Raw genomic sequence first — 23,290 nt, 5'->3', positions numbered from 1 at the left:
CAAGTTTCAGAGTCTCCTCTGACATCTATCTTAGTCTTTTCTTTCTTTCCTGTCTTTTCAGTGACCTCTTGCTTTCTTCATGGATGATGTCCTTGATGTCATTCCACAACTTGTCTGGTCTGTGGTCACTAGTGTTCAATGGGTCAAATCTATTCTTGAGATGGTCTCTAAATTCAGGTGGGATATACTCAAGGTCAGCCCCTGGCCTTGTTCTGACAGATGATATTGAGTTTTTCCATCATCTCTTTCCACAGATGTAGTCAATTTGATTTCTGTGTGTTCCATCTGGTGAGGTCCATGTGTATAGCCGCCGTTTATGTTGGTGAAAGAAGGCATTTGCAATGAAGAAGTCGTTGGTCTTGCAAAATTCTATCACGTGTCTGTCAGTTTGTTGTACTGTAGGGGTTTGCATGTTGCTGTGATGCTGGAAGCTATTCCACTGGTATTAAGGTACCAGCAGGGTCACCATGGAGGACAGGTTTCAGCTGAGCTTCCAGACTAAGACAGGCTAGGAAGAAGGACCCGGCAGTCTACTTCTGAAAAGCATTAGCCAGTGAAAACCTTATGAATACTAGGGAACACTGTCTTATATAGTGCTGCAAGATGAGCCCCCAGGTTGGAAGGCACTCAAAAGATGACTGGGGAAGAGCTGCCTTTAGAGTTGACCTGAATTACGTGGATGGAGTAAAGCTTTTGGGATCTTCATTTGCTGATGTGGCATGACTCAAAATGAGAAGAAACAGCTACAAACATCCATTAATAATCGGAACCTGGAATGTATGAAGTATGAATCTAGGAAAATTGGAAATCATCAAAAATGAAATGGAATGCATAAACATCAATATCCTAGGCATTAGTGAGCTGAAATGGACTGGTACTGGCCATTTTGAATTGGACAATCATATAGTCTACTATGCTGGGAATGACAACTTGAAGAGGAATGGTGTTGCATTCATCGTCAAAAAGAATGTTTCAAGATCTCTCCTGAAGTATAATGCTGTCTGTGATAGGATAATATCCATATGCCTACAAGGAAGACCAGTTAATACGACTATTATTCAAGTTTATGCACCAACCATTAGCGCCAAAGATGAAAAAAGAGAAGATTTTTATCACCTGCTGCAGTCTGAAATTGATCAAACATGCAATCAAGATGAATTGATAATTACTGGTGATTGGAATGCAAAAGTTGGAAACAAAGAAGAAGGATCAGTAGTAGGAAAATATGGCCTTGGTGAAAGGAACAATGCCAGAGATCGAATGATAGAATGACCTTGAGTATATCCCACCTGAATTTAGAGATCACCTGAAGGACAGATTTGACACACAGAACACTAATGGCCAAAGACCAGATGAGTTGTGGAATGACATCAAGGACATAACACATGAAGAAAGCAAGAGGTCATTAAAAAGACAGGAGAGAAAGAAAAGACCCAAATGGATGTCAGAAGATACTCTGAAACTTGCTCTTGAATGTCGAGTAGCTAAAGCAAAAGGAAAAAATGATGAATTAAAAGAGCTGAACAGAAGATTTCAAAGGGTGGCTCGAGAAGACAAAGTGAAGTATTATGATGACATGTGAAAAGACCTGGAGATAGAAAACCAAAAGCGAACAGTGTGCTCAGCATTTCCCAAGCTGAAAGAACTGAAGAAAAAATTCAAGCCTCAAGTTGCAATACTGAAGGATCCTACAGGGAAAATATTAAATGATGCAGGCATGAAAAGAAGATGGAAGGAATACACATAGTCATTATACCAAAAAGAATTGGTCAACATTCAACCATTTCAGGAGGTAACATATGATCAGGAACCAATGGTACTGAAGGAAGAAGTCCAAGCTGCTCTGAACTGATTGGCCAAAAACAAGACTCCGGTAATTGACGGAATACCAACTGAGATGTTTCAACCATCGTATGCAGCACTGGAGGTGCTCACTCGTCTATTCCAAGAACTTTGGAAGACAGCTACCCAGCCAACCGACTGGAAAAAATCCATATTTATGCCTGTCCCAAGAAAGGTGATCCGACCGAACTCAGAAGTTAAAGAACAATATCATTAATATCACATGCAAGCAAAATTTTGCTGAAGATCATTCAAAAGCGACTGCAGCAGTATATTGACAGGGGACTGCCAGAAATTCAGGCTGGATTTAGAAGAGGATGTGGAACAAGGGATATCATTGCTGATGTCAGATGGATCCAGGCTGAAAGCAGAGAAAACCAGAAGGACGTTTTATTGACTATGCAAAGGCATTTGACTGTGTGGATCATAACAAATTATGGATAACATTGTGAAGAATGGGAATTCCGGAGCACTTAAATTGTGCTCATGAGAAACCTGTACGTAGATCAAGAGGCAGTCGTTCAAACAGAACAAAATGACACTACATGGTTTAAAGTCAGGAAAAGTGTGCATCAGGGTTGCATCATTTCACCATACCTATTTTTTTTATTCAATCCGTATGCTGAGCAAAGAATCTGAGAAGCTGGACTATATGAAGAAGAACGGGGCATCAGCATTGGGGGAAGACTCATTAACAACCTTCGTTATGCAGCTGACACAGCCTTGCTTCCTGAAAGTGAAGAGGACTTGAAGCACTTACTGATGAAGGTCAGTATGGATTATACCTCAACATAAAGAAAACAAAAATCTTCACAACTGGACCAATGAGCAACATCATGATAAATGGAGAAGAGATCAAGGTTGCCAAGGATTTCATTGTACTTGGGTCCACAATCAACACCCATGGAAGCAGCAGTCAAGAAATCAAAAGACGCATTGCATTGGGCAAATCTGCTGCAAAGGACCTCTTTAAAGTGTTGAAAAGCAAAGATATCACCTTGAAGACTAAGGTGCACCTGACCCAAGCCATGGTATTTTCAATTGCATCATATGCGTGAGAAAGCTGGACCATGAATAAGGAAGACCGAAGAAGAGTTGACGCTTTTGAATTGTGGTGTTGGGGAAGAATATTGAATATACCATGGACTGCCAAAAGAACGAACAAATCTGTCTTGGAAGAAGTACAACCAGAATGCTCCTTAGAGGTAAGGATGGCGAGACTGCGTCTTACATACTTTCGACATGTCGTCAGGAGGGATCAGTCCCTGGAGAAGGACGTTACGCTTGGCAGAGTACAGGGTCAGCGGAAAAGAGGAAGACCCTCAACGAGGTGGATTGACACAGTGGCTGCAACAATGAGCTCAAGCATAACAATGATTGTAAGGATGGTGCAGGACCGGGCAGTGTTTCCTTCCGTTGTGCATAGGGTCGGTCAGAGTCAGAACAGGCTCCATGACACCTAACAACAACAACATAAGAGTAGAACAAAAAGACAGATAATAACAAAATACACCAAAATGTTAAGAGTGGTTTTAATTCCATGGGTGATTATTTTTTCTTTTACATTTTCCAAAATACTTTTACCAAAAGAAGAAGAAGAAAAAAAATTAAAAAAAAACTGGTTACCAAGTAATCATATGCATCTGAGGTGGAGAGGGATTTGCTAAAGTCACAAATTCAGTGCAGAGCCTAGGCCACCCCTGACACCCAGTGTTGTGTCTAATTAGCTCAGGACCCCCATGGAAGCAAAAACCTCACTCTGATTCCCATCACCCCTGCAGACCATCACCAGCAGACCTGGTGGCTGGTTAGTGATTGACAGTGGCGCACGTTTTGACCCAGTGATCAGGGAGGCAGTGCCCTCCTGGTACACCAAAACAAAGCAGAATGAAACCGGTGAATACGCAGTAGGAATCCTGATTCCAGAACCTCCACCTCAGCGCTTTCCGCTTTCCTTAACCGACTGAGCCAAGTGAGAGCCAGACTTTCGCCGCCCAGGACTTTCTCTGCACAGGGACCTCGCCGGTCCCCCACTCCAATGCTGCACTTGCTCCCAGGACACCCGGAGCCCCTCATGTCCTGCCCTCCCTCCTCAGGCCGTTCCAGGCCTGTCCCGCTCACCTCCTCCTCGTCCTGGGCCCGGGGCCCCATTGAGGGCCTGCAGATTCTGGACCCGGGGGCCTCTCTGAGCCCTCTCCGCCAGGCAGGAGCAGACTGCGGCCAGGTAGGCTCCGGGGCCTCAGTCCAGTCCCTTTTAATTCATTCTTCGACAAACGAGGGGAGGAAAGTTGGGAGACGGCCTAGCCTGGCCCAGAGAAGAGAGGTTCTGCCCACCAGTAAAGCTCTGATATTCTAGCTACTTCTAGAACGGATTCTACAGGTGGCTCAGGACTGATTGTTAGATATTGCGTAGGAGAGTTTAGGGGTCTACCCCAAATATCTCCCCGCCCTTTCTTGGGCCAAAAATTCCATCTTTGACCAGTAATTTGATCCCTTGTCAGAATACAAACCCAGCCTCCACCCCACCCCCAACAGAAGCCTCAGCCATCAAAGCCAAGTGGGTGTCTAACCTAAGAGGGAGCCCTGGTGGAGCAGTGGTTAAGAGCTGGCTGCTAACCAAAAGGTCGGTAGTTCGAATGCACCAGGCGCTTCTTGTAAACCCTATGGGGCACTTCCACTCTGTGCTATAGGGTCGCTATGGGTTCAATCTAAGGGGCCAGTAATAGAACAGGTAGCTCCTGGGTGCAGAGGGAGAAAGGTGATGGGCAGAGCCACAGCTAGGAGGGAGAAAGGTGAAGGGCAGAGCCACAGTTAGACTGTAGGTGGCCAGCGTGACGAGAGAGAGGATTGGGCACCCAGCTGCAGGGAGGAAAGTGCACATGCCTGGTTTTTGCTTGTGGTCGAGTGCGGCCTGAATTCGGATTCTTTCCCTTCCCCCCGGTCCGCCCAAAGTTGAACCAGGCCAAAAGCTGAAGCAAAGTCGCCCCCTGCTGGAATGGCCAAGCGGCTAGCTTTTACTCAGGGCGGCGGCAGTAGTGGTGGGGACGCCCGGGCCGCTGGTCCCGGCCGTCAGGACCTCCCGAGCTCCCTGGGGTAAAACCCTACCTCGCTGGTCTGGGTTTCTGCCTCTGTAACTAGAGGGGTTCGACTGGATAGTCTGACTCTAAATCCCTCTTCCCCGTCCCCCCGCACCAGAGGCCCTCAGTTGCCCCTTCCTCTGCCCCCCAGTCCCCCGTCCTGCCCACCCTCCCAGAACCCCAGTGTCTCCCTCTGCTGCGCGCTGAGCTCTGGGCCCGACGGGTCCTGCTGCGCCCCTTCGGGGCCACTGCTTCCTGCGGGAAACGTGCTGTCGTCTTTCGTCAGGGTCTTGTGCACAGAGAAATGAATTCATGTGAGAAGTGGTGAGAGGATTCAGACCCTGGGTCAACTCAGATGGATATTTTAGACCTCCGCCAGCTGACCAAGAGAGTTGTGCCCAGTGAGCGGCTGAGAAGGGGAAGGAGCCCGAGCCCCTTCGCAGGGGTGTTAGGAAGGACCCGGTGGCCGGCTTGCACCTCTTCTCCGCGGCTCGCCCTCGGTGTCCGGGTCCCACACACACCACGCTGTGTCTGGCCGCTATGCCCTGGCTCCTGCCAAGCCTTCCACCTGGAACAGCCTCTCGCTCTTTCCTCTGGCTCTGCATCCTTCCCTCCCCGCGCAACCATAAACACTCCTTCGCTCCTTTTGGACAATTCAGGCACCGCGGCTCTGGGGAGCCTTCGCGTCACCCTCCCCAGGTTCCTTCCCACCGAGGATGACACGCCGCGATGGGCTCCCTGTGCGCCTGGCCGCGCTGCACCCAGCACATCCTGGCACCCCCCTTGGGGGTTCACATGTTCCCTGTCTGTCCCCACTAGATGGGATGCCTCTTAACCTTGGGACCTGCAGAACAGGACTCAGTGCCGGGGTCGGAAGCAGGCGAAGAAGCAGGAAGCCAACTGCAAACCCCACCGGCACCCGGCTTTATGGAGCCCTGGGGGCGCAGTGGTTAAAAGCTCTGCTGCTAACCAAATGGTCAGCAGTTCGAATCCACCAGCCACTCCTTGGAAACCCTATGGGGCAGTCCTACTCTGTCCTACCGGTCGCTATGAGTAGGATCGACAGCAACGGGTTTGGGTTTTTCGGCTCACTGCACAGCTGCTCAGGGCGGCGGAAACACCGCTGTCACCCAAGCGGGAAGCTATGGGGCCAGGGGAGATCTTTGTTCATGGCCATGCCTCTGAGCACTTGAAGGGACATTCGCCAAGGATTGTTTACCTCAGAGTCCGAGGTGTGGAGGCAGCAGCTCATTCCTCTCCTTCCTGCTAGTTGTGGAGTGTGCAAACTGTCCTGAGAAGTTCTCTGCCCCCACCAAAAGAGGGGCGAGACTCTGGAGGACAAGGACGAGAAGAAAGGGACAGAAAAGCCCTTTCCTTTTCCCTCGTCTTAACTTTCCTTCCCAACCTCCGCCTGCTCTGCCGTCCTCTCTCCAGGTCTCCATCCCCCCCCACCGCCTTCCTGGGGGAGCAGCTCCTGTAAAGGGTCAGCGTGCTACGGAGCTGGAGCGTTCACGCCCACCCTTGGTCTCCGGTGGCGGTTAGCTGATGGAAACATTCGCCCTCCCGTCGGCTGCAATGTTTCCGTCGCTGCATCCTCCAGCTCCCACAGCCCACCCCACAGGTAACCCAGAGAATGGCCCAGATCCCCAGAAAGTTACACTGGGGGGGCTTCCCACCAGCAAGGTGACAGTTTGTAAACGTGGGAGTGAAAAGCTTTATGATCAAGTTAAGGTTTTTTTTGTTTTTGTTTTTTTTTTAAAAAAAAATTTTTTTTTTGAGGTTACCCCTTGGATCCTTGGCTAGTGCCCTAAATGAAGAATAAGCCATCTTGTATAGAAAGAAAAAAATTCCACCGACTTTTTAAAGTTTCTATTTTGGGTAAACTGTTTCCAGACATCCAATTGCCTTAGAGATAGAAAAAGAGGGAGAGAAAGCATTTTGATGCAGTTTATTTTGCCTCAGGGTGTTTTTTGTCAGTCTTAACTGAAAGTACAACAGAATTCGGGACAGCCGGTGAACAAAAAAGAGAAGCTGAAGCCTCATCTGGTTGTTGGAATTAGTAGTGAACAACTGGTGGGGAAGAAATCAGGTTCAGCACCAACAAAGTTTGTACTGTCAGTGCCCTAGCTCTGGTGTGCAGGGCAGTATCTGGTGCCTGCAAGTTGCTTAAACAGTGCTGACACTCAGTAGCGCTGTGGGCAAATGATGCGAACAGGCAAGTCACAGAAGAGGAAGCTGACTGGCCAAAATGACAAGACTCTCAATTTCAACCTTAATAAAGGAGATGCAAGTTAAAACAATGGGATATCAATTCACGCCCATCAGATTGGCAGAATTGAAAAACCCTACAAAAACAAGGATTACAAAGCAAGTGGGTAAAAGGAAACTCACCCACTATCAGTGTGAGTGTAGACTGGTATCAGCACTTTGAAGAGAAATTTGTCATTAGCTATGGGGATTGAATGGAGCCCTGGTGGCAGAGTGGTTAAGAGCTCAGGTTGCTAACCCAAAGGTCAGCATTTGTAATCCACCAGCTACCCCTTGGAAACCCTGTGGGGCAGTTCTACTGTGTCCAATAGGGTTGCTGTTAGCCAGAATGGATTCCACCATAACAAGTCCGGTTTTTGGTTTGGTATGCGGATTGAACCAGAGCTTATCTTTCAAGTCAATAATTCCTCTTCCAGGTCAACACCCTAAAGAAAATCTTGCACATGGGCTCCAGGAATATGTACAGTGATGTTCACTGTGGCATCGGCAATAGCGGCAAAAACTGGAAACAGTCTAAATAAAAAAGGTCCGGCCACAGAGGCATGGAAAAATAAACAGCGGCAGTTATCGTCAAAACTTATTGCGCTCCTATCTTCCCAAAATGTGAAAAACTACTTATTCCATTAATTGTTTTTAACTTGACATTATACATGTTGCATCATAGACTTAAAACCTGTTGCTGTCGAGTGAGTTCCAACTCATAGCGACCCTATAGGACAGAGCAGAATTGCTCCCATAGCGTTTCCAGGGACCGGCTGGTGGATTCGAACTGGCGGCCACTGGTTAGCGGCCAGGCTTTTAACCGCTGCACCACCAGGGTTCCCATCGTAAGTTTAGAGAGCCGTAAAGGATGTAATTTCCAATGTGTTGTCCGTATTGACATTTTAAAATAAAACCTTTGTAACTTTCTTTTTGTTTCCTATATAAATAATATCAATTTTATTGCCACTATCATCCATTTAAAATATACAAGAATAAGTTCTTTAACTCTTGGAAAAATTTCATCGTTCCTTTTTCTCCTTGAGTTTATAAATTCTATTTCAATTTCTCCATAGGAGCTTATCCTAATGTACTATGTTCTTAAATGCTTGAAGATGTTTTGTTGGTCGATATAACATACTTCTCTGCCAGAGAAAGCATATACATTGAAATTTTAATTTCCTGTAATCTTAAATTTGTAAATATTAAAAATGTATTTATAAGTCATTACAATTATTGATAGTATACAATTGCTCAAAGTAATATAAACAATATAAATATATCATACATCTTGAAAAATCATTATTAAACATAAACATTATTAAACATGGTTACTGGTGATGTTGTACTATAGTTATACAAGCCGTTTCCATCAGAGGAACTGGGCGGAGTAATGGGATCCCCCCAGAACATTTCTTACAGGTGCATGTGAATCTACAATTATCTCAAATAAGAAGTTTTATCTTAAAAAGTAACTTTGGGGTGGCAAATGCAGCACTTTACCCAATTCGGTAATAAACCCATGGAATAACATTTCTTATTAAACCCAGTGCCGACTCATAGTGACCCTACAGGACAGAGTAGAACTGCCCCATAGAATTTCCAAGGAGCCCCTGGTGGATTTGAACTGCCGACCCTTTGGTTAGCAGCCGTAGCACTTAACCACTATGCCACCAGGGTTTCCAATTGCTAGCATTAATTATTTCCCCATTTTTGTTCATATACTATAAAGCACTGAGAAATCTTGTTCCCATCAATCATAGTTGTTTTGTGCCCATAAGTAAGTAGTTGGTTTTGTTACAGCAGAGTCACTCAATCTTTTACTTTTTTTCTAAGGGCATTTTTTTTCTTTTTGCAAAAATTACATAGATATCTAGCATCAAAAATTAATTTGAATTTGGCAAAGGATAGTGAGAATGGTTGCACACCTTGAAGAATGTAATCAGTGTCACTGAACTGTACACATAGAAGTTGTTGAGTTAGTGTATGTTTTGATAAGTATATTTTCACCAGAAAAAAGAAAACAAAAAATCACCACATCTCAAACAACCAAACCAATAATAATAATCATAAATTTGAATTACCTACTAATTGCCAATGATGATAGTAGTTCTTTCAATTTTGTTGAAAGCAAAGCTTAGAAACCCTGGGACCCCTTGTGGATTTGTCACCATTGTTAGTTGCTCAAGTCTTATTTTTAGGAAGCACACCAAAAGAGGCTTTACCAAAGCTAATGAAATAACTGCCACCTCAGGTGTTCGCCTGGAAGCACATGTCTAAACCATGGACTTAGAAATTGAACAGACTGGGGGAAATTGAAATATTTTTAATTTCAATACAATTTTGATAAAATGTTTTATCTTATCATAGGGTTTAAACTTTATTTTCATCAAAAAGCTGGATCTAAAGATTTAGCTCACTTGATTCATGGAAAATAAAAATACTGCCAATTAATTTCAATGGTAAAGCTAGTCTTCAATATCAAACCAATCAGCAAATCAGATTTACTTTCTGTTTTAAAAAAAGGTCTAGTCAACAGTTGAGGGGGAAGAGAGCAATAGATGAGGCACAGCGTGTAGGTATAACTGTGGGCATGTGTACATACATGTGTGTGTGCTGCATAAGCTATCAAATATGAAATAAAGCACATCGGGGGCACAGCTACGGGTACTTCCTAGACACAACCAAACACCTCACAGGATTCATCTACTAGGGTTGAGGGCTTAGGATCACAGTCTCGTGCAGCAACCCAGTCAATTGGCACAATATACTCCATAAAGACCATGTTCTACATCCTAGTTTGGTAAATAGCGTTCAGGGTCTTAAAAGCTTGCGAATAGCCATCTAAGATACAACTATTGGTTTCTATTCATCTGGAGCAAAAGAGAAAGAAGGAACCCAAAGACTCAAAGAAGAAATCAGTCTACAGAACCAGTGGTCTACACGAACAATGACAACACCTACCTTGAGACCAGAACTAGATGGTGCCTGGCTACCAACCCTTCTGACCAGGGACTCAATAGATAGTCCCAGATAGAAAGGGAGAAGAACGTAGAACAAAACTCAAATTCCTCAAAAAAGGGCAGATTTACTGAACCGGTAGAGACTAGATGAGCCCCCAATGCTAATTGCCATAAGGTACTCTTTAAGCTTGGAACTCAGACCACTCCCAGAGGTCACCTTTCAGCCACATGACAGATTGACCCATAAAATAAATAATGTCCCCCGTATGTACTGTGCACCTCAAAATAATCATCTAAATGAAACTGAATGGTAAACACTTACCCTAGACCGAAGATGAAAAGGCAAGGGGGACAGGGAAGACAGATTAATCAAAACAGAACAACCAGAATGGAAATAGTGAGAATGCTGACATATTGTGAAAAATGTAACCAATGTCACTGAAAAATATGTACAGAAATTGTTAAATGAGAACCTAATTTCCTGTGTGAACGTTCACCAAAAACACAATATTTTAAAAAAACAGATGATGCACATGGGATTTTTAGGTCAGTGAAACTATTTTATATAATACTGTAATAGTTGACACACAACATCATGCATTTATCAAAACCCAAGGAACTGTACAACACAGAGTGAACCCTGATATAAACTATGCACCCTAGTTAGTGATAATGTGTAAATATCGATTCCTCTGTTGTAACAAAAGTACCACATGAATGCAAGAGGTTAATAAGAGGAGGAAATGGGTGTGGGTATATGGGAATACTCTGTACTTCTTCCCCCCGCTCTCCAGCATTTTTAAATGATAAATTTTGCTATATAACAGAGGATGGGTTTCCAGTTGACAAGTATTCTTGCACCAGCTTTGTAATAAATAGAAGCTTTGTAACAAACAAGATGAAACAGAGGGGCAGTTACGGTTAAAAATAATGTCACTATTTTGGTAGCTGTGACAAAAATAAGATTAGTTGTGGAAATTGTTGAAGAAAATTGATGTTACTTTTAGAAATACTGAATTTGACTTAATAACAATGTATTTCTAAATATGCAACAAGTAACTGGGAATATACGTAGGAATCACCTTAACGCTCTGATTCTTTTTTTTTTTAATTGTACTTTAGAAGAGGTTTACAGAGCAAAATAGTTTCTCATTAAACAGTTAATATGCATATTGTTTGTGACATTGGTGGCCAACCCTACAACATGTCAACATTCTCCTCTTCTCTACCTTGGGTTCCCCATTCATTACCAGCTTCCCTGTCCACTCCTGCCTTCTCCCCCTTGCCCCTGGGCTGGTGTGCCCCTTTAGTCTTGTTTTGTTTTATAGGCCTGTCTAATCTTTGGCTGAAGGGTGAACCTCAGGAGTGACTTCAGCACTGAGTTAAAAGGGAGTCTGGGGGCCATACTGTCGGGGGTTTCTCCAGTCTCTGTCAGGCCAGTAAGTCTGGTCTTTTTTGTGTGCGTTAGAATTTTGCTCTACATTTTTCTCCAGCTCTGTCTGGGACCCTCTATTGTGGTCCCTGTCAGAGCAGTCGGTGGTGGTAGCTGGACACCATTTAGTTGTACTGGAGTCAGTCTGGTGGAGCTGTGGTAGTTGTGGCCCATTAGTCCTTTGGACTAATCTTTCCCTTGTATCTTTAGTTTTCTTCATTCTCCCTTGCTCCAAATAGGGTGAGGCCAGTGGAGTATCCAAATGGGGTGAGACCAGTCGGTCACAAGATTTTAAGACCCCAGACTCTACTCACCAAGGTAGAATGTAGAACATTTTCTTTATAAACTATGTTATGCCAATTGGGCTAGATGTTCCCTGAGACCATGGTCCCCACAGCCCTCAGCCCAGCAATTAGGTCCCTCAAGGAATTTGGATGTGTCTGTGGAGCTTACATGACCCTACCTTGGACAATTTGTGCTGGCTTCCCAAGTATTGTGTACTGTCTTACCCTTCACAAAGTTATCACTTATCTATTGTCTATTTAGTGTTTTTTCATCTCCACTCTTTCCCTCCCTCATAACCATCAAAGATTGTTTCTTTTTGTGTGTAAACCTTTTTGTGAGTTTTTATATTAGTGGTCTCATACAATTCTTGTCCTTTTGTGATTGGCTTATTTCACTCAGCATAATGCCCTCCAGATTCATCCATGTTGTGAGATGCTTCGAAGATTCACCATTGTTCTTTATCGTTGCATAGTACTCCATTGTGTGTATGTACCACAGTTTGTTTATCCATTCATCTGTTGGTGGGCATCTAGGTCGTTTCCATCTTTTGCTATCGTGAAAAATGCTGCAATGAACATGGGTGTGTATACGTCTGTTCGTGTGACAGCTCTTATTTCTCTAGGAGTGGGATTGCGGGATCATAGGTATTTCTATTTCTAGGTTTCTAAGGAAATGCCATATCATTTTCCAAAATGATTGTACCATTTTGCATTCCCACCAGCAGTGTGTAAGAGTTCCAATCACCCCGTAGCCTCTCCAACATTTGTTATTTTCTGCCTTTTTGATTCGTGCCAGTAATGCCAGGGTGTGATGGTATCTCATTGTGGTTTCGATTTGCATTTCTCTAATGGCTAGTGACCACAAGCATTTCCTCATGTGTTTGTTAGCTGCTTGAATGTCTTCTTTGGTGAAGTGTCTATTCATTTCCTTTGCCCATTTTTTAATTGTATTATTTGTCTTTTTGTTGTAGAGGTGTAGGATTTTCTTGCAGATTTTAGAGATCAGACCTTTGTTGGGTTTGTCGTAGCAAAAAATTGTTTCCCAGTCAGTAGGTTCTTTTTACTCTTTTGGTGAAGTCTTTTTATATATATATATATATATATAATTTTTATTGTGCTTTAAGTGAAAGTTTACAAATCAAGTCAATCTCTCACACAAAAACTTATATACACCTTGCTACATACTCCCAGTTACTCTCCCCCTAATGAGACAGCCCACTCCCTCCCTCCACTCTCTCTTTTCATGTCCATTTCGCCAGCTTCTAGTCCCCTCTACCCTCTCATCTCCCCCTCCAGGTAGGAGATGCCAACATAGTCTCAAGTATCCACCTGATCCAAGAAGCTCACTCCTCACCAGCATCCCTCTCCAATCGATTGTTCAGTGCAATTTATGTCTGAAGAGTTGGCTTCGGGAGTGGTTCCTGTCCTAGGCCAACAGAAGGTCTGGGGACCATGACCACTGGGGTCCTTCTAGTCTTAGTCAGACCATTAAGTCTGGTCTTTTTATGAGAATTTGGAGTCTGCATCCCACTGCTCTCCTGCTCCCTCAGGTGTTCTCTGTTGTGTTCCCTGTCAGGGCAGTCATCGGTTGTAGCTGGGCACCATCTAGTTCTTCTGGTCTTCGGATGATGTAGTCTCTGGCTCATGTGGCCCTTTCTGTCTCTTGGGCTCATAATTACCTTGTGTCCTTGGTGTTTTTCATTCTCCTTTGAGCCAGGTGGGTTGAGACTCATTGATGCATCTTAGATGGTGGCTTGCTAGCATTTTTGACCCCAGACGCCACATTTCAAAGTGGGATGCAGAATGTTTTCTTAATAGATTTTATTATGCCAATTGACTTAGATGTCCCCCGAAACGATGGTCTCCAAACCCCTGCTCCTGCTACGATGGCCTTGCAAGCATTCAGTTTATTCAGGAAACTTCTTTGCTTTTGGTTTAGTCCAGTTGTGCTGACCTCCCCAGTATTATGTCTTGTCTTTACCTTGGTGAAGTCTTTAGATGAGCATAAGTGTTTAATTTTTAGAAGATCCCAGTTATCTAGCTTATCTGCTGGAGTTTGAGTGTAGCATTGATCCTATTTTTTCTTCCATGATCTTTATAGTTTTGGGTTTTGTATTAAGGTCTTTGATCCATTGTGAATTGGTTTTTCTGTATAGTGTGACGTATGGGGCCTGTTTCATTTTTTTTACAGATGGACATCCAGTTTTGCCAGCATCATTTTTTAAAGAGACTGACTTTTCCCCTGTTTGATGGATTTTGGGCCCTTGTCAAAGATTAAGTGACCATACCCAGTACCCAGTGCCGTTGAGTCAATAAGTGACCATAGGTGGATGGATTTACCTCTGGATTCTCAATTCTGTTCCCATTGGTTAATGTATCTATTGTTGCACCAGTACCAGGCTGTTTTGACTACTGCAGCTGTTTGGTAGGTTCTGAAGTCAAGTAGTGCAAGTCCTACTTTATTCTTCTTCTTGAATAGTGCTCTACTTATCTGGGGCCTCTTCCAGTTCCATATAAAGTTAATGATTAGTTTTTCCCTCTCTTTAAAGAATGTTATTGGTATTTGAATCTGGATTGCATTGTATTTGTAGATTGCTTTCAGTAGAATTGTCATTTTCACAATGTTAAGTCTGCCTATCCATGAACATGGTATGTTTTTCCATTTATGTAGATCTCTTTTGGTTTTCTTACAGTAGTGTTTTGTAGTTTTCTTTCTACAGGTCTTTTACATCCCTGGTTAGATTTATTCCTAAGTATTTCATTTTTGGGGGGCTATTATAAATGGTATTGTTTTCCTGATTTCCTTTTTGTCATTCTCTTTATTGGTGTATAGGAATCCAACTGCTTTTTGTATGTTTATTTCATATACTGGTATTCTGCTGAATCTTTCTATTAGTTCCAGTAGTTTTCTCATGGAGTCTTTTGAGTTTTCTATGTATAGTATCATCTGCAAAATAGGGTGAGTTTTACTTCTTCCTTACCAAATTGGATGCCCTTTATTTCTTTTCCTTGCCTTATTGCTCTAGGTAGAACTTCCAGCACAATGTTAAGTAGGAGTTGTGATAAAGAGCATCCTTGTCTTGTTCCTGTTCTCAGGGGGAAAGTTTTCAGCCTCTCTTCATTAAGAATGATGTTGGCAGTTGGTTTTGTAAAGATGCCCTTTATTATGTTGAGGAATTTCCCTTCTATGCCTATTTTATTGAGAGTTTTTATCAGGAATGGGTGTTGGACTTTGTCGAATGCCTTTTCTGCATCAATGGAGATGATCGTGTGATTTTTTTGCTTTCTGTTATTTACGTGGTAGGTTACATTGATTAATTTTCTAATATTGAACCATCCTTGCATACCTGGTATGAATCCCATTTGGTCATGGCTTTTTTTTTTTTTTTTATGCTGCTGAATGCTCTGTACTTTCTGTTCAACTTTTCTGTAAATCCAAAATTATTCTAAAAAAAATAAAGTGTATTTTTTTAACTGCAGAACAAAAAAAAATCTTATTCCTTTTGCAATCCAAATAAACATCTTAATGTGCATCCCCACAATAACTGTCCCACTTTGGAATTCTACCTTGCAATAGAAATGGGTGGAATGATGAGGCCCAGGGGGCTATCATGAGGCACTGTCCCTCCAGCATTTCTCTAAGACTCCCTCTTTGCTTGGCTCTTGGAGACTCTCAGGCAAAAGCATCCCTAAGGGGATGGACATTAAACGAAAAATATTTGGATTTATCCATTTGTTTGGTGCCCTGGGGGGGTTTGTACCTCCAGGGCATTGCACCATTTTATAGGAGATATAGGAGGATAAGAGATCTGTCTTTCTGTTTTAAAATAGGAGAAGGGCCATTCTGAAGGGGGAGGTGGGGAGGAGAACCTACCCAAAGACTAGACACAGGCATTTGTCCTTCAGTCATGAAGCTCTAGAGAAGGATTACCTTGAAACGATGCTTACCGCGTACACTGTGGAAAGCAGCTTGGTGGTTCCTCAAAAAGCCAAACATAGAATTAGCAGTTAAACAGCAATTGTACTCCTAGGTATACACCTGTTCTAGGGTAAAATCACCACAAAGTTTAGTAAAGAAAAAAGAAAAGTTTTATTTGGCATATATTCAAAGAGGCAAAAGTAGGAAATGGACAAGCATGCTGCCAGAGCCATGTCTGCCTGAATCCAAAGAATATTACAAAATAGGTAGAAGTGGGAAAACTGACAAGCACGCTGCCACAGATGTGTCTGTCCAAGTCCAAGGACTGTTACAGGATCAGCAGTGTATATTAACATTACAAATGGGCAAAACCATTGAAAGCATCACCTTTTCACAGATTGGCTAAAAACTGTTAAGTCACCGTGGTTCTACATTCTGAATTCTTTCTTAATAATCATTGGTACAGGTTTCAGTAAGGGCAGTCAGGAGGGTCTCCACTGGTCCAACAAATCTTACTATTCATTAAATGCTGATAGAAAAAGATAAGAGTGGAAAGTATGTGGGTCTTTTATGCTCTGTTTATGATTTATGTGAAAGTTTCCCTAAAAAGATGTTTTCCAAGATTTTTTTTTTTTAATTGTCTTTAAACCTCAAGGCCCAGTTGACGTGTCTTTGTGAGTCTTTGTGGGTCCTTGTGAGTCCAGCTACAGCTGAATCACATTCTTTATGCTCAAGAACAGGGAATAATGGCTTCAATATGATCTCCTAAATCATACCCAAAAGAATCAAAAGGAGGAACACAAATAGATAAGTGTTCCAATACTCATTGAAGCACTTTTCACAAAAGCCAATAGGTGGAAACAACCTAAATGTCCATCAACAGATAAATGGATAAACAAAATGTGGTACAAACATACAATGGATTATTGTTGCTGTTAGGTGCCATCAAGTCGGTCCTGACTCATAGTGACCCTATGTACCACAGAACGAAATACTGCCCAGTCCTGCGCTATGCTCACAATTGTTGTTATGCTTGAGCCCATTGTTGCAGCCACTGTGTCAGTCCATCTCATTGAGAGTTTTCCTCTTTTCCACCGACCCTGTACTTTACAAAGCATGATATCCTTCTCCAGGGACTGATCCCTCCTGACAACATGGATTATTATTCAGCCAACATAGATGAACCTTGAAAACATTATGCTTAGAGACAAATATTGTATGATCCCACTTATATGAAATATACAGAATATGCAAATGCAGAGACCAAAGTTCATTAGTGTTTACCCGAGGTGGGTGGGAGGGAGAAATGGAGAGATATTGCTTAAGGGATACAGAGTTTTTGTGGGTTATGAAAAAACTGGGAAATGGTTAGTGGTTAAACAGTAGTTAACCACTGTTGTACAACATGGTAAATGTAATTAATGTCACTGAATTGTCCATGTAAAAATGGTTGTCATGGACTGAATTACATCCCCCCAAAAACATGTGTATCAACTTGGTTAGGCCATGAATCCCTTTATTGTGTGGTAGTCCTCCATTTTGTGATTGTAATTTTATGTTGAGAGGATGAGGGTGGAATTGTAACACCACCCTTACTCAGGTCACCTCCTTGATCCAAGGTAAAGGGGATTTCCCTGGGGTGTGGCTTGCACCAACTTTTATCTCTCAAGAGATAAAAGGAAAGAGAAGCAAGCAGAGAGTGGGAGATCTCACACCACCAAGAAAGCAGCACCAGGAGCAGAGCGCGTCCTTTGGACCCGTGGTCACTGCTTCTGAGAAGCTCCTCGACCAGGGGAAGATTGAGGACAGGGACTTTCTTCCAGAGCCGATAGAGAGAGAAATCCTTCCCCTGGAGCTGACGCCCTGAATTTGCACTGACGCCCTGAATTTGCACTTGTAACCTACTAGACTGTGAGAAAATAAATTTCTCTTTGTTAAAGTCATCCACTTGTGGTATTTCTGTTATGGCAGCACTAGGAGGCTAAAACAATGGTTAAAATACTTTGCTCCATGTGTTTCACCACAATAAAAAAATTTTTTTAATTAAAAAAAATTATGTGTATCCACAAGCATAATCTCTGTGTACCCCCAGGCATATGAATACTCTGTTTTGAAGTCCACTGAATTGTAGTATATTCACAAGATAATAGTCCACAGCATTTAAAATAAATGAAATCATGCTATATTATCAAATAACTCAAAGATATAAGATATGATAGCAATTCTGTATATGAAACATTCTCATAAAATATTCTATACAGTTAATAAATACAATAAAAGTATTAAAACAGCAAGGGACAAGTTGGAATCAAAAGGATAGAAAAGACAGATCATGCAAACAGGAAACATAAGAAACCTAGAGTGGCTATATTAACATCGGACAAAGTAGACTTCAAAACAAAGTATTACCAGACATAAAGAGGGACATTTCGGAATAATAAAAGGGTCAGCTCACCAAGAAGACAGAACAAACTTAAATGTGTATGCACCCAAGAATTTCAAAATACATGAGGCAAAAAACTGATAGAATTGAAGGGAGAAATAGACAAATCTATAAATCATAGTTGGAAATTTAACATCCTTCTGTCATAATTGATACATTAAAAAAAATTTTTTTTTTTTGCTTCTGGGGAGGAGACTACGGGTGGGACTTGGGAGTATTCATCTGAAGCAAATATGACAAAATGTTAATATTTATTAGTTCTAAAAATAAGTAAGTAAATAAACCCATTGCCAACAAGTCCGTTCCAACTTACAGCAACCCTATAGGACACAGCAGAACTGCCCCCATAGAGTTTCTAAGGAGCACCTGGTGGATTTGAACTGCTGACCTTTTGGGTTAGCAGCCATAGTGCCTAACCACTACACCACCAGGGTTTCCCCTTTCTTAGTTCTAAAGGATGGGTATGTGGGTGTTTTTATATTATTTGGAGTATTTTTCTGTGTTCAAATGTTTTCATAATTTAAAAAGAAAGAATGGCAGAAATGTATTTAAGTGAGTGAACAATTAATGAATTCCAGAAGCCGATGTCACCTCATCCAACATTACCCTCAACTCCCCACCCCATCCATCATGTCCTCCTTCTTCTCTCTTCCTCCTTACCAGTGAGCCTCTCATCTCATCATCAACCAACAACAAGTACGTAGGACACAGGCTTACACTCTCTTCCTGCCACAAGCTTGCAGTCTCAGCCTTGAAAGTCCCCTCCATGTCTCCTTTATAGCCCAAACCTGTCCGTACCCACCTCCTCCATGAAACCTTTCCACTTTCTCAAGCCCCATCCTGAATTTCCTACAGAATTACCTGGATTCTGCGCCAATGTTATATATTATTCTCTAGATGCTTTCTTCACTCCTCCCCTTAAATGTGGTCTTCTCTGAAGGTTCTTCTGCTCGTTTCTTTCTACAGAACCTTCCTTTGCAATCATACCCACTCTTGCATCATTTCAGAGGCTGTATCCCCAGTCCTGGCCTCTCTCCTGAATTTACATGCTGGCTCTCCAGTTGCATTTCAGACACTTCTATTTGAATGTTCTTGAACGATCCACAGCAATTTGATGCAACTCAACATTACAGCAAGCATGTGTCAGCACTGAGGAGGGTGGGAAGATGACAAGTCAGATACGAGATATAATGTGTGGGTTTTTCCCCATTACAGCTCAGCTTTTTCTCTCTGTCCCATCCAAGCTGCGACTGCAGATCCTGCAAACATACTTCAAACCTTACCCTAGCTTTCTGGGGTGCCGTCCTCTCTTTGCTCTTGATATCTTGTGGTTCACTTGGTTATGTGCAGAGACGGATATATTTTTATTTATCCTACTTGGTGCTCTGAGGGCACTTTTAATCTGAGGGCTTTTGCCTTTAATTGTGGAAAATTCTCAACCAAGATCTCTTCCAGTATTGCTTCTCCCTTTTTCCTTTAGTCTCCTCTTCCGGAAATCCTCTCAAACAGTTAACTGAGCCCCACAGTGCTTACCTAGTCTCAAGTTTTTTTTTCTCGTACTGCACCTGTCATTATCTCCCAGTGTTGCATTCAGTGTGAATTCCTCAATGTTAGCTTCCAATTCAGTCATAATCACACATAATCTAGAGTGTATCCTAGTTTAGAGTTTCTCATTTCCACTACTTACCATATTTGACTATTCTTGTTTAATTTCTGCATTTTTAACACATTCTTGTTCTCTTATTTTAAACTCTTTTCCGGCTGTTCCGTAATGTGTACGTCCAAACTGCTGAGTCTTCCTTTTTTTTTTAAGTTCAATATCCTTTTATATACTTTGAATTTTGAGTATGTGTGCAGGCTCATCTTGAACAGGAATTTTTTTTAATCTCCCCCTCTCTTTACACTCCTTCCTCTTGGCTTTTTTTTTTTTTTGGTAGCCTCTGACTTCCAGGACCCCCTAGTCAAACCAAGCCTTACACTGGTGGCTTAAGGCTACTGTCCAGTGGCGACAATGGGCATAAGGCAGCTGTGGCCTCTGACTTGTCCTCCCACCACTGCAGGGAAGCAGCCCCATAAGAGCCACGATGTTGGAGATGTATACAAATTTATCTGGCCTTTCTCCAAGAGAAGTTCAGACCCAAGCCCCTGTTTCAAGCAGAGAGACTGGTTCCAGCCTTCCTCTATAGGTGAAGCACTTTGGGACCCTGTAGCTACAGGAGTCAAACCCTTTGTGCCTCTGCCAACTTGAGAACAGAGCCCAGAAAGACCTTGATTCCAACCATAGTTCTATCACCACATCAACAAATATGTTTATCTTGCTTTTGAATGCAGCAACCTTCTCTCCCCTTCCTCCTTCTCCTTGTTTTACTTTTAACCATACCATTTTTTTTTTTTAATTGTTGTTGTTGTTGTTAACTGCTATCAAAGCAGCCCCCAGTTCATGGAGGCCCCAGATAAAATGGAATCAGATTATTGTGACCTACAGAGTTTTCATTGGCTGATATTCTGAAACAGACCATCAGGCCTTTCTTCTTGGCCTGTCTTAGTCTGGAAATTCTGCTGAAACCTGTTCAGCTACATAGCAACACACGTCTCCAGCGACAGATGAGTGGTGGCTGCACACGCGGTGAATCGTCCGGGAATCAAACCTCGGCCTCCCACATGGAAGGCGATGGGTTAAAGCCCAGTATTTTACACAATCTTGGCCAGAAATTGAATGTCTCACTCTAACCAACCCCTCTCTTAATTCTTACTTTATCTCCAAACCCAACTACTTTGTAAAGCCTTTCCTAACCACTCTTATTTGAGCTGAACTCTCTCTGCCTCTTCTGGTCTCCTATATCCTACTTTTGCCTTCATTTAAACTTTACTTAATAAGCACTTCTTGAAGACCAAGTGTGTTCCAAGCCCTGTGCTAGGCACCACGGGATAAACATGAGCAAGACAAGGTCTCTTCCTCAAGGACTCAAGGGTCTGGTAGTCAAGCTAGACAGACAAACAAATCATGATTATGCAGAATAAGTGCTCCTGTACAGGGATACCCATAACAACGATCATGAGAATGGCTTGGGACTGGGCAGTGTTTTGTTCTGTTGTACATAGGGTCACTATGAGTTCAGAACTGGCTTGACGGTACCTAACAACAACAACAGGGATACCCAATGACACCCAATGACATGGAGGAGGATATGGTCAATATTGCCTGGGAGCATGTGGAGGAAGAGGCTGAGCTCCACAGGGAGGGGATGCTTGAGGTGGACCTCGGGGAAAAACAGTTTGCTAAGCAGAGGGTAGAGGTGAGAACATTCTAGGCCAAGGGAATAGCATGTTCAATGGCACTGAGGTGGAAAGGAACAGATCCCCAAAGGAACTGAGAGCCTGTGCTTAGGAGGAGTTAGGAGGATGATCGGGAGAGGTGATAGAGCTGGAGCTGTGGAGCCAAGGAAGGGCTAGGTGTGCAGGGCCTTACCAGCAGCATTACCTCGTGTTCTCCTACAGACAGTGGCAAGCCTGTACAGGTTGAAGCAAGGGGGCTGGCATGATGAGAATTTCCCTGTGGAGGAAGCACCGGAAGAGACCAGACTAGAAGTAGGGAGCAGTTAGAAGACCATTGCAAAAGCCCAGGCAAGAGATGACAATGGCCTAGACAGCTTGGTGGTCCCAGAGATGGGGGAAAGTGAGGGTGGCAGAAGTGAGGTAAAGTTGACAAGTATTTGTGACTGTGATAATTCTAGAGTCTTAAAGGCCTTTCTAGCCCCAAACAAGCTGACTCCATCCACGGAGACCTATAACATCTTCATACCCCTGAACTGTCAAGAGGAGTCTGCAGGCAACCTCCACAGCCAGGGTTCCAAGTTGTGCCTGTAGTCTGTGTCTCCAGGGCTATGGCACAGGGCCCTGATTTGTTTCCTACCATTGCTCTGCCCAGGTATGCATTTTGAGTATGTCTTTAATTAAAGTAAATTACAGTGATTTTATTTTCATGTTTTACAAAAACAAACACTGTGAGAAAAACAACCCCTACACCTCCCCCCCAAAAAAGGCCTTTAAAAAAACCCATTACTGTCAAGTCAATTCCAACTCATGGCGACTCCACATGTTACAGATTAAAAACCTGTTTAAATTCAGCATAGAAACTGGTTGCTACCTTAACCCTATCTCAATCCAGATGTTTTTAAAAATAAGGCACTTTCTTGACAGCACAATTCTTCCCATTTCTCTGTGCCATCTCATGAGAGTGCAGCTGTGGGAGTCTGGGAGCTCACCTGGCAGCAGATGACAGACCCTCCCAGGTCTCTGCACACCTGGGCCTACAGCAAGCAAGCATCCCCAGGACCCATGCAATGGCACCTGTTCCACTGTCTGCTGCAGGGCGGATGTCATTGCGGTTACACTGAGAATCCACTGCCTTCTGTGAAAAATATCACTGGGGTCACAAAACCTCCTTGGTGGCTTCGACAAGTTGCCTTGGCATTCTCCCCCACACCGTGGTGCTCTGCACGAGGGGCTGCCACCCCCACGGCTGACTCTTTGCTTAGCTGCAAGGCTGGAAGGCCCCCAAGCCAGCTGCAGCTCACTTCCTGGATGCTGAGGTGGGCTTCTCTATCTTCAAGCATTTCACTCCAGCATCCGGCCATTGTCAGGCTCAGGGACCTGGTCCCCAAGATCCAAGTATCTGGAGGTGGACGCTGCCCCCTTCTGTGTTTCCTCCACTGGACAAGGTATACTTTTGTGTCTATTTTTAAAAAACATTTGGATCGAGGCAGGGTAAGGTAGTTACCAGTTTCTATCATCCTCCTTTGATCATCCTCCTGCTTGTATCCTTCGGCCAGCAGGGCTGTTTGACACTTCTCCCCAAAAGACAAAGCAAAATGGGAAACTGCTATCTAAAATAAGGATTGCCATCTTGGTGGCCTGTCTGTGCTTGGCTGTTTCCATGTCATTCTCATTTATGTGAGTTACTGGACCGCACACACACCATTACATGACGCCAGGGAGTCATAACCATCATTATAAAGGTGTTTTCTTCCCCAGCCTCCCTCATCTTCCATTTGAAAACGCTATGTGTTGTCAGTGAGATGAG

At 43.2% G+C, this 23,290-nt stretch overlaps 1 long non-coding RNA gene across 1 annotated transcript in view; it reads right to left on the bottom strand.

The window, feature by feature from the left end:
* The window catches only part of LOC111747777 (uncharacterized), a 51,603-nt gene extending 29,577 nt beyond the window's left edge, over positions 1–22,026 (bottom strand). Inside the window, exon 1 of the long non-coding RNA XR_002783730.2 lies at positions 6,139–22,026. This is a non-coding gene — a long non-coding RNA (uncharacterized LOC111747777). The remainder of the gene's footprint in view (positions 1–6,138) is intronic.
* Positions 22,027–23,290: the final 1,264 nt, after the last annotated feature.

The sequence above is a fragment of the Loxodonta africana genome, chromosome 15, assembly GCF_030014295.1.
Source record: "Loxodonta africana isolate mLoxAfr1 chromosome 15, mLoxAfr1.hap2, whole genome shotgun sequence".
Taxonomy (NCBI): Eukaryota; Metazoa; Chordata; class Mammalia; order Proboscidea; family Elephantidae; genus Loxodonta; species Loxodonta africana.
This window is presented reverse-complemented; position numbering and strand designations above follow the sequence as displayed.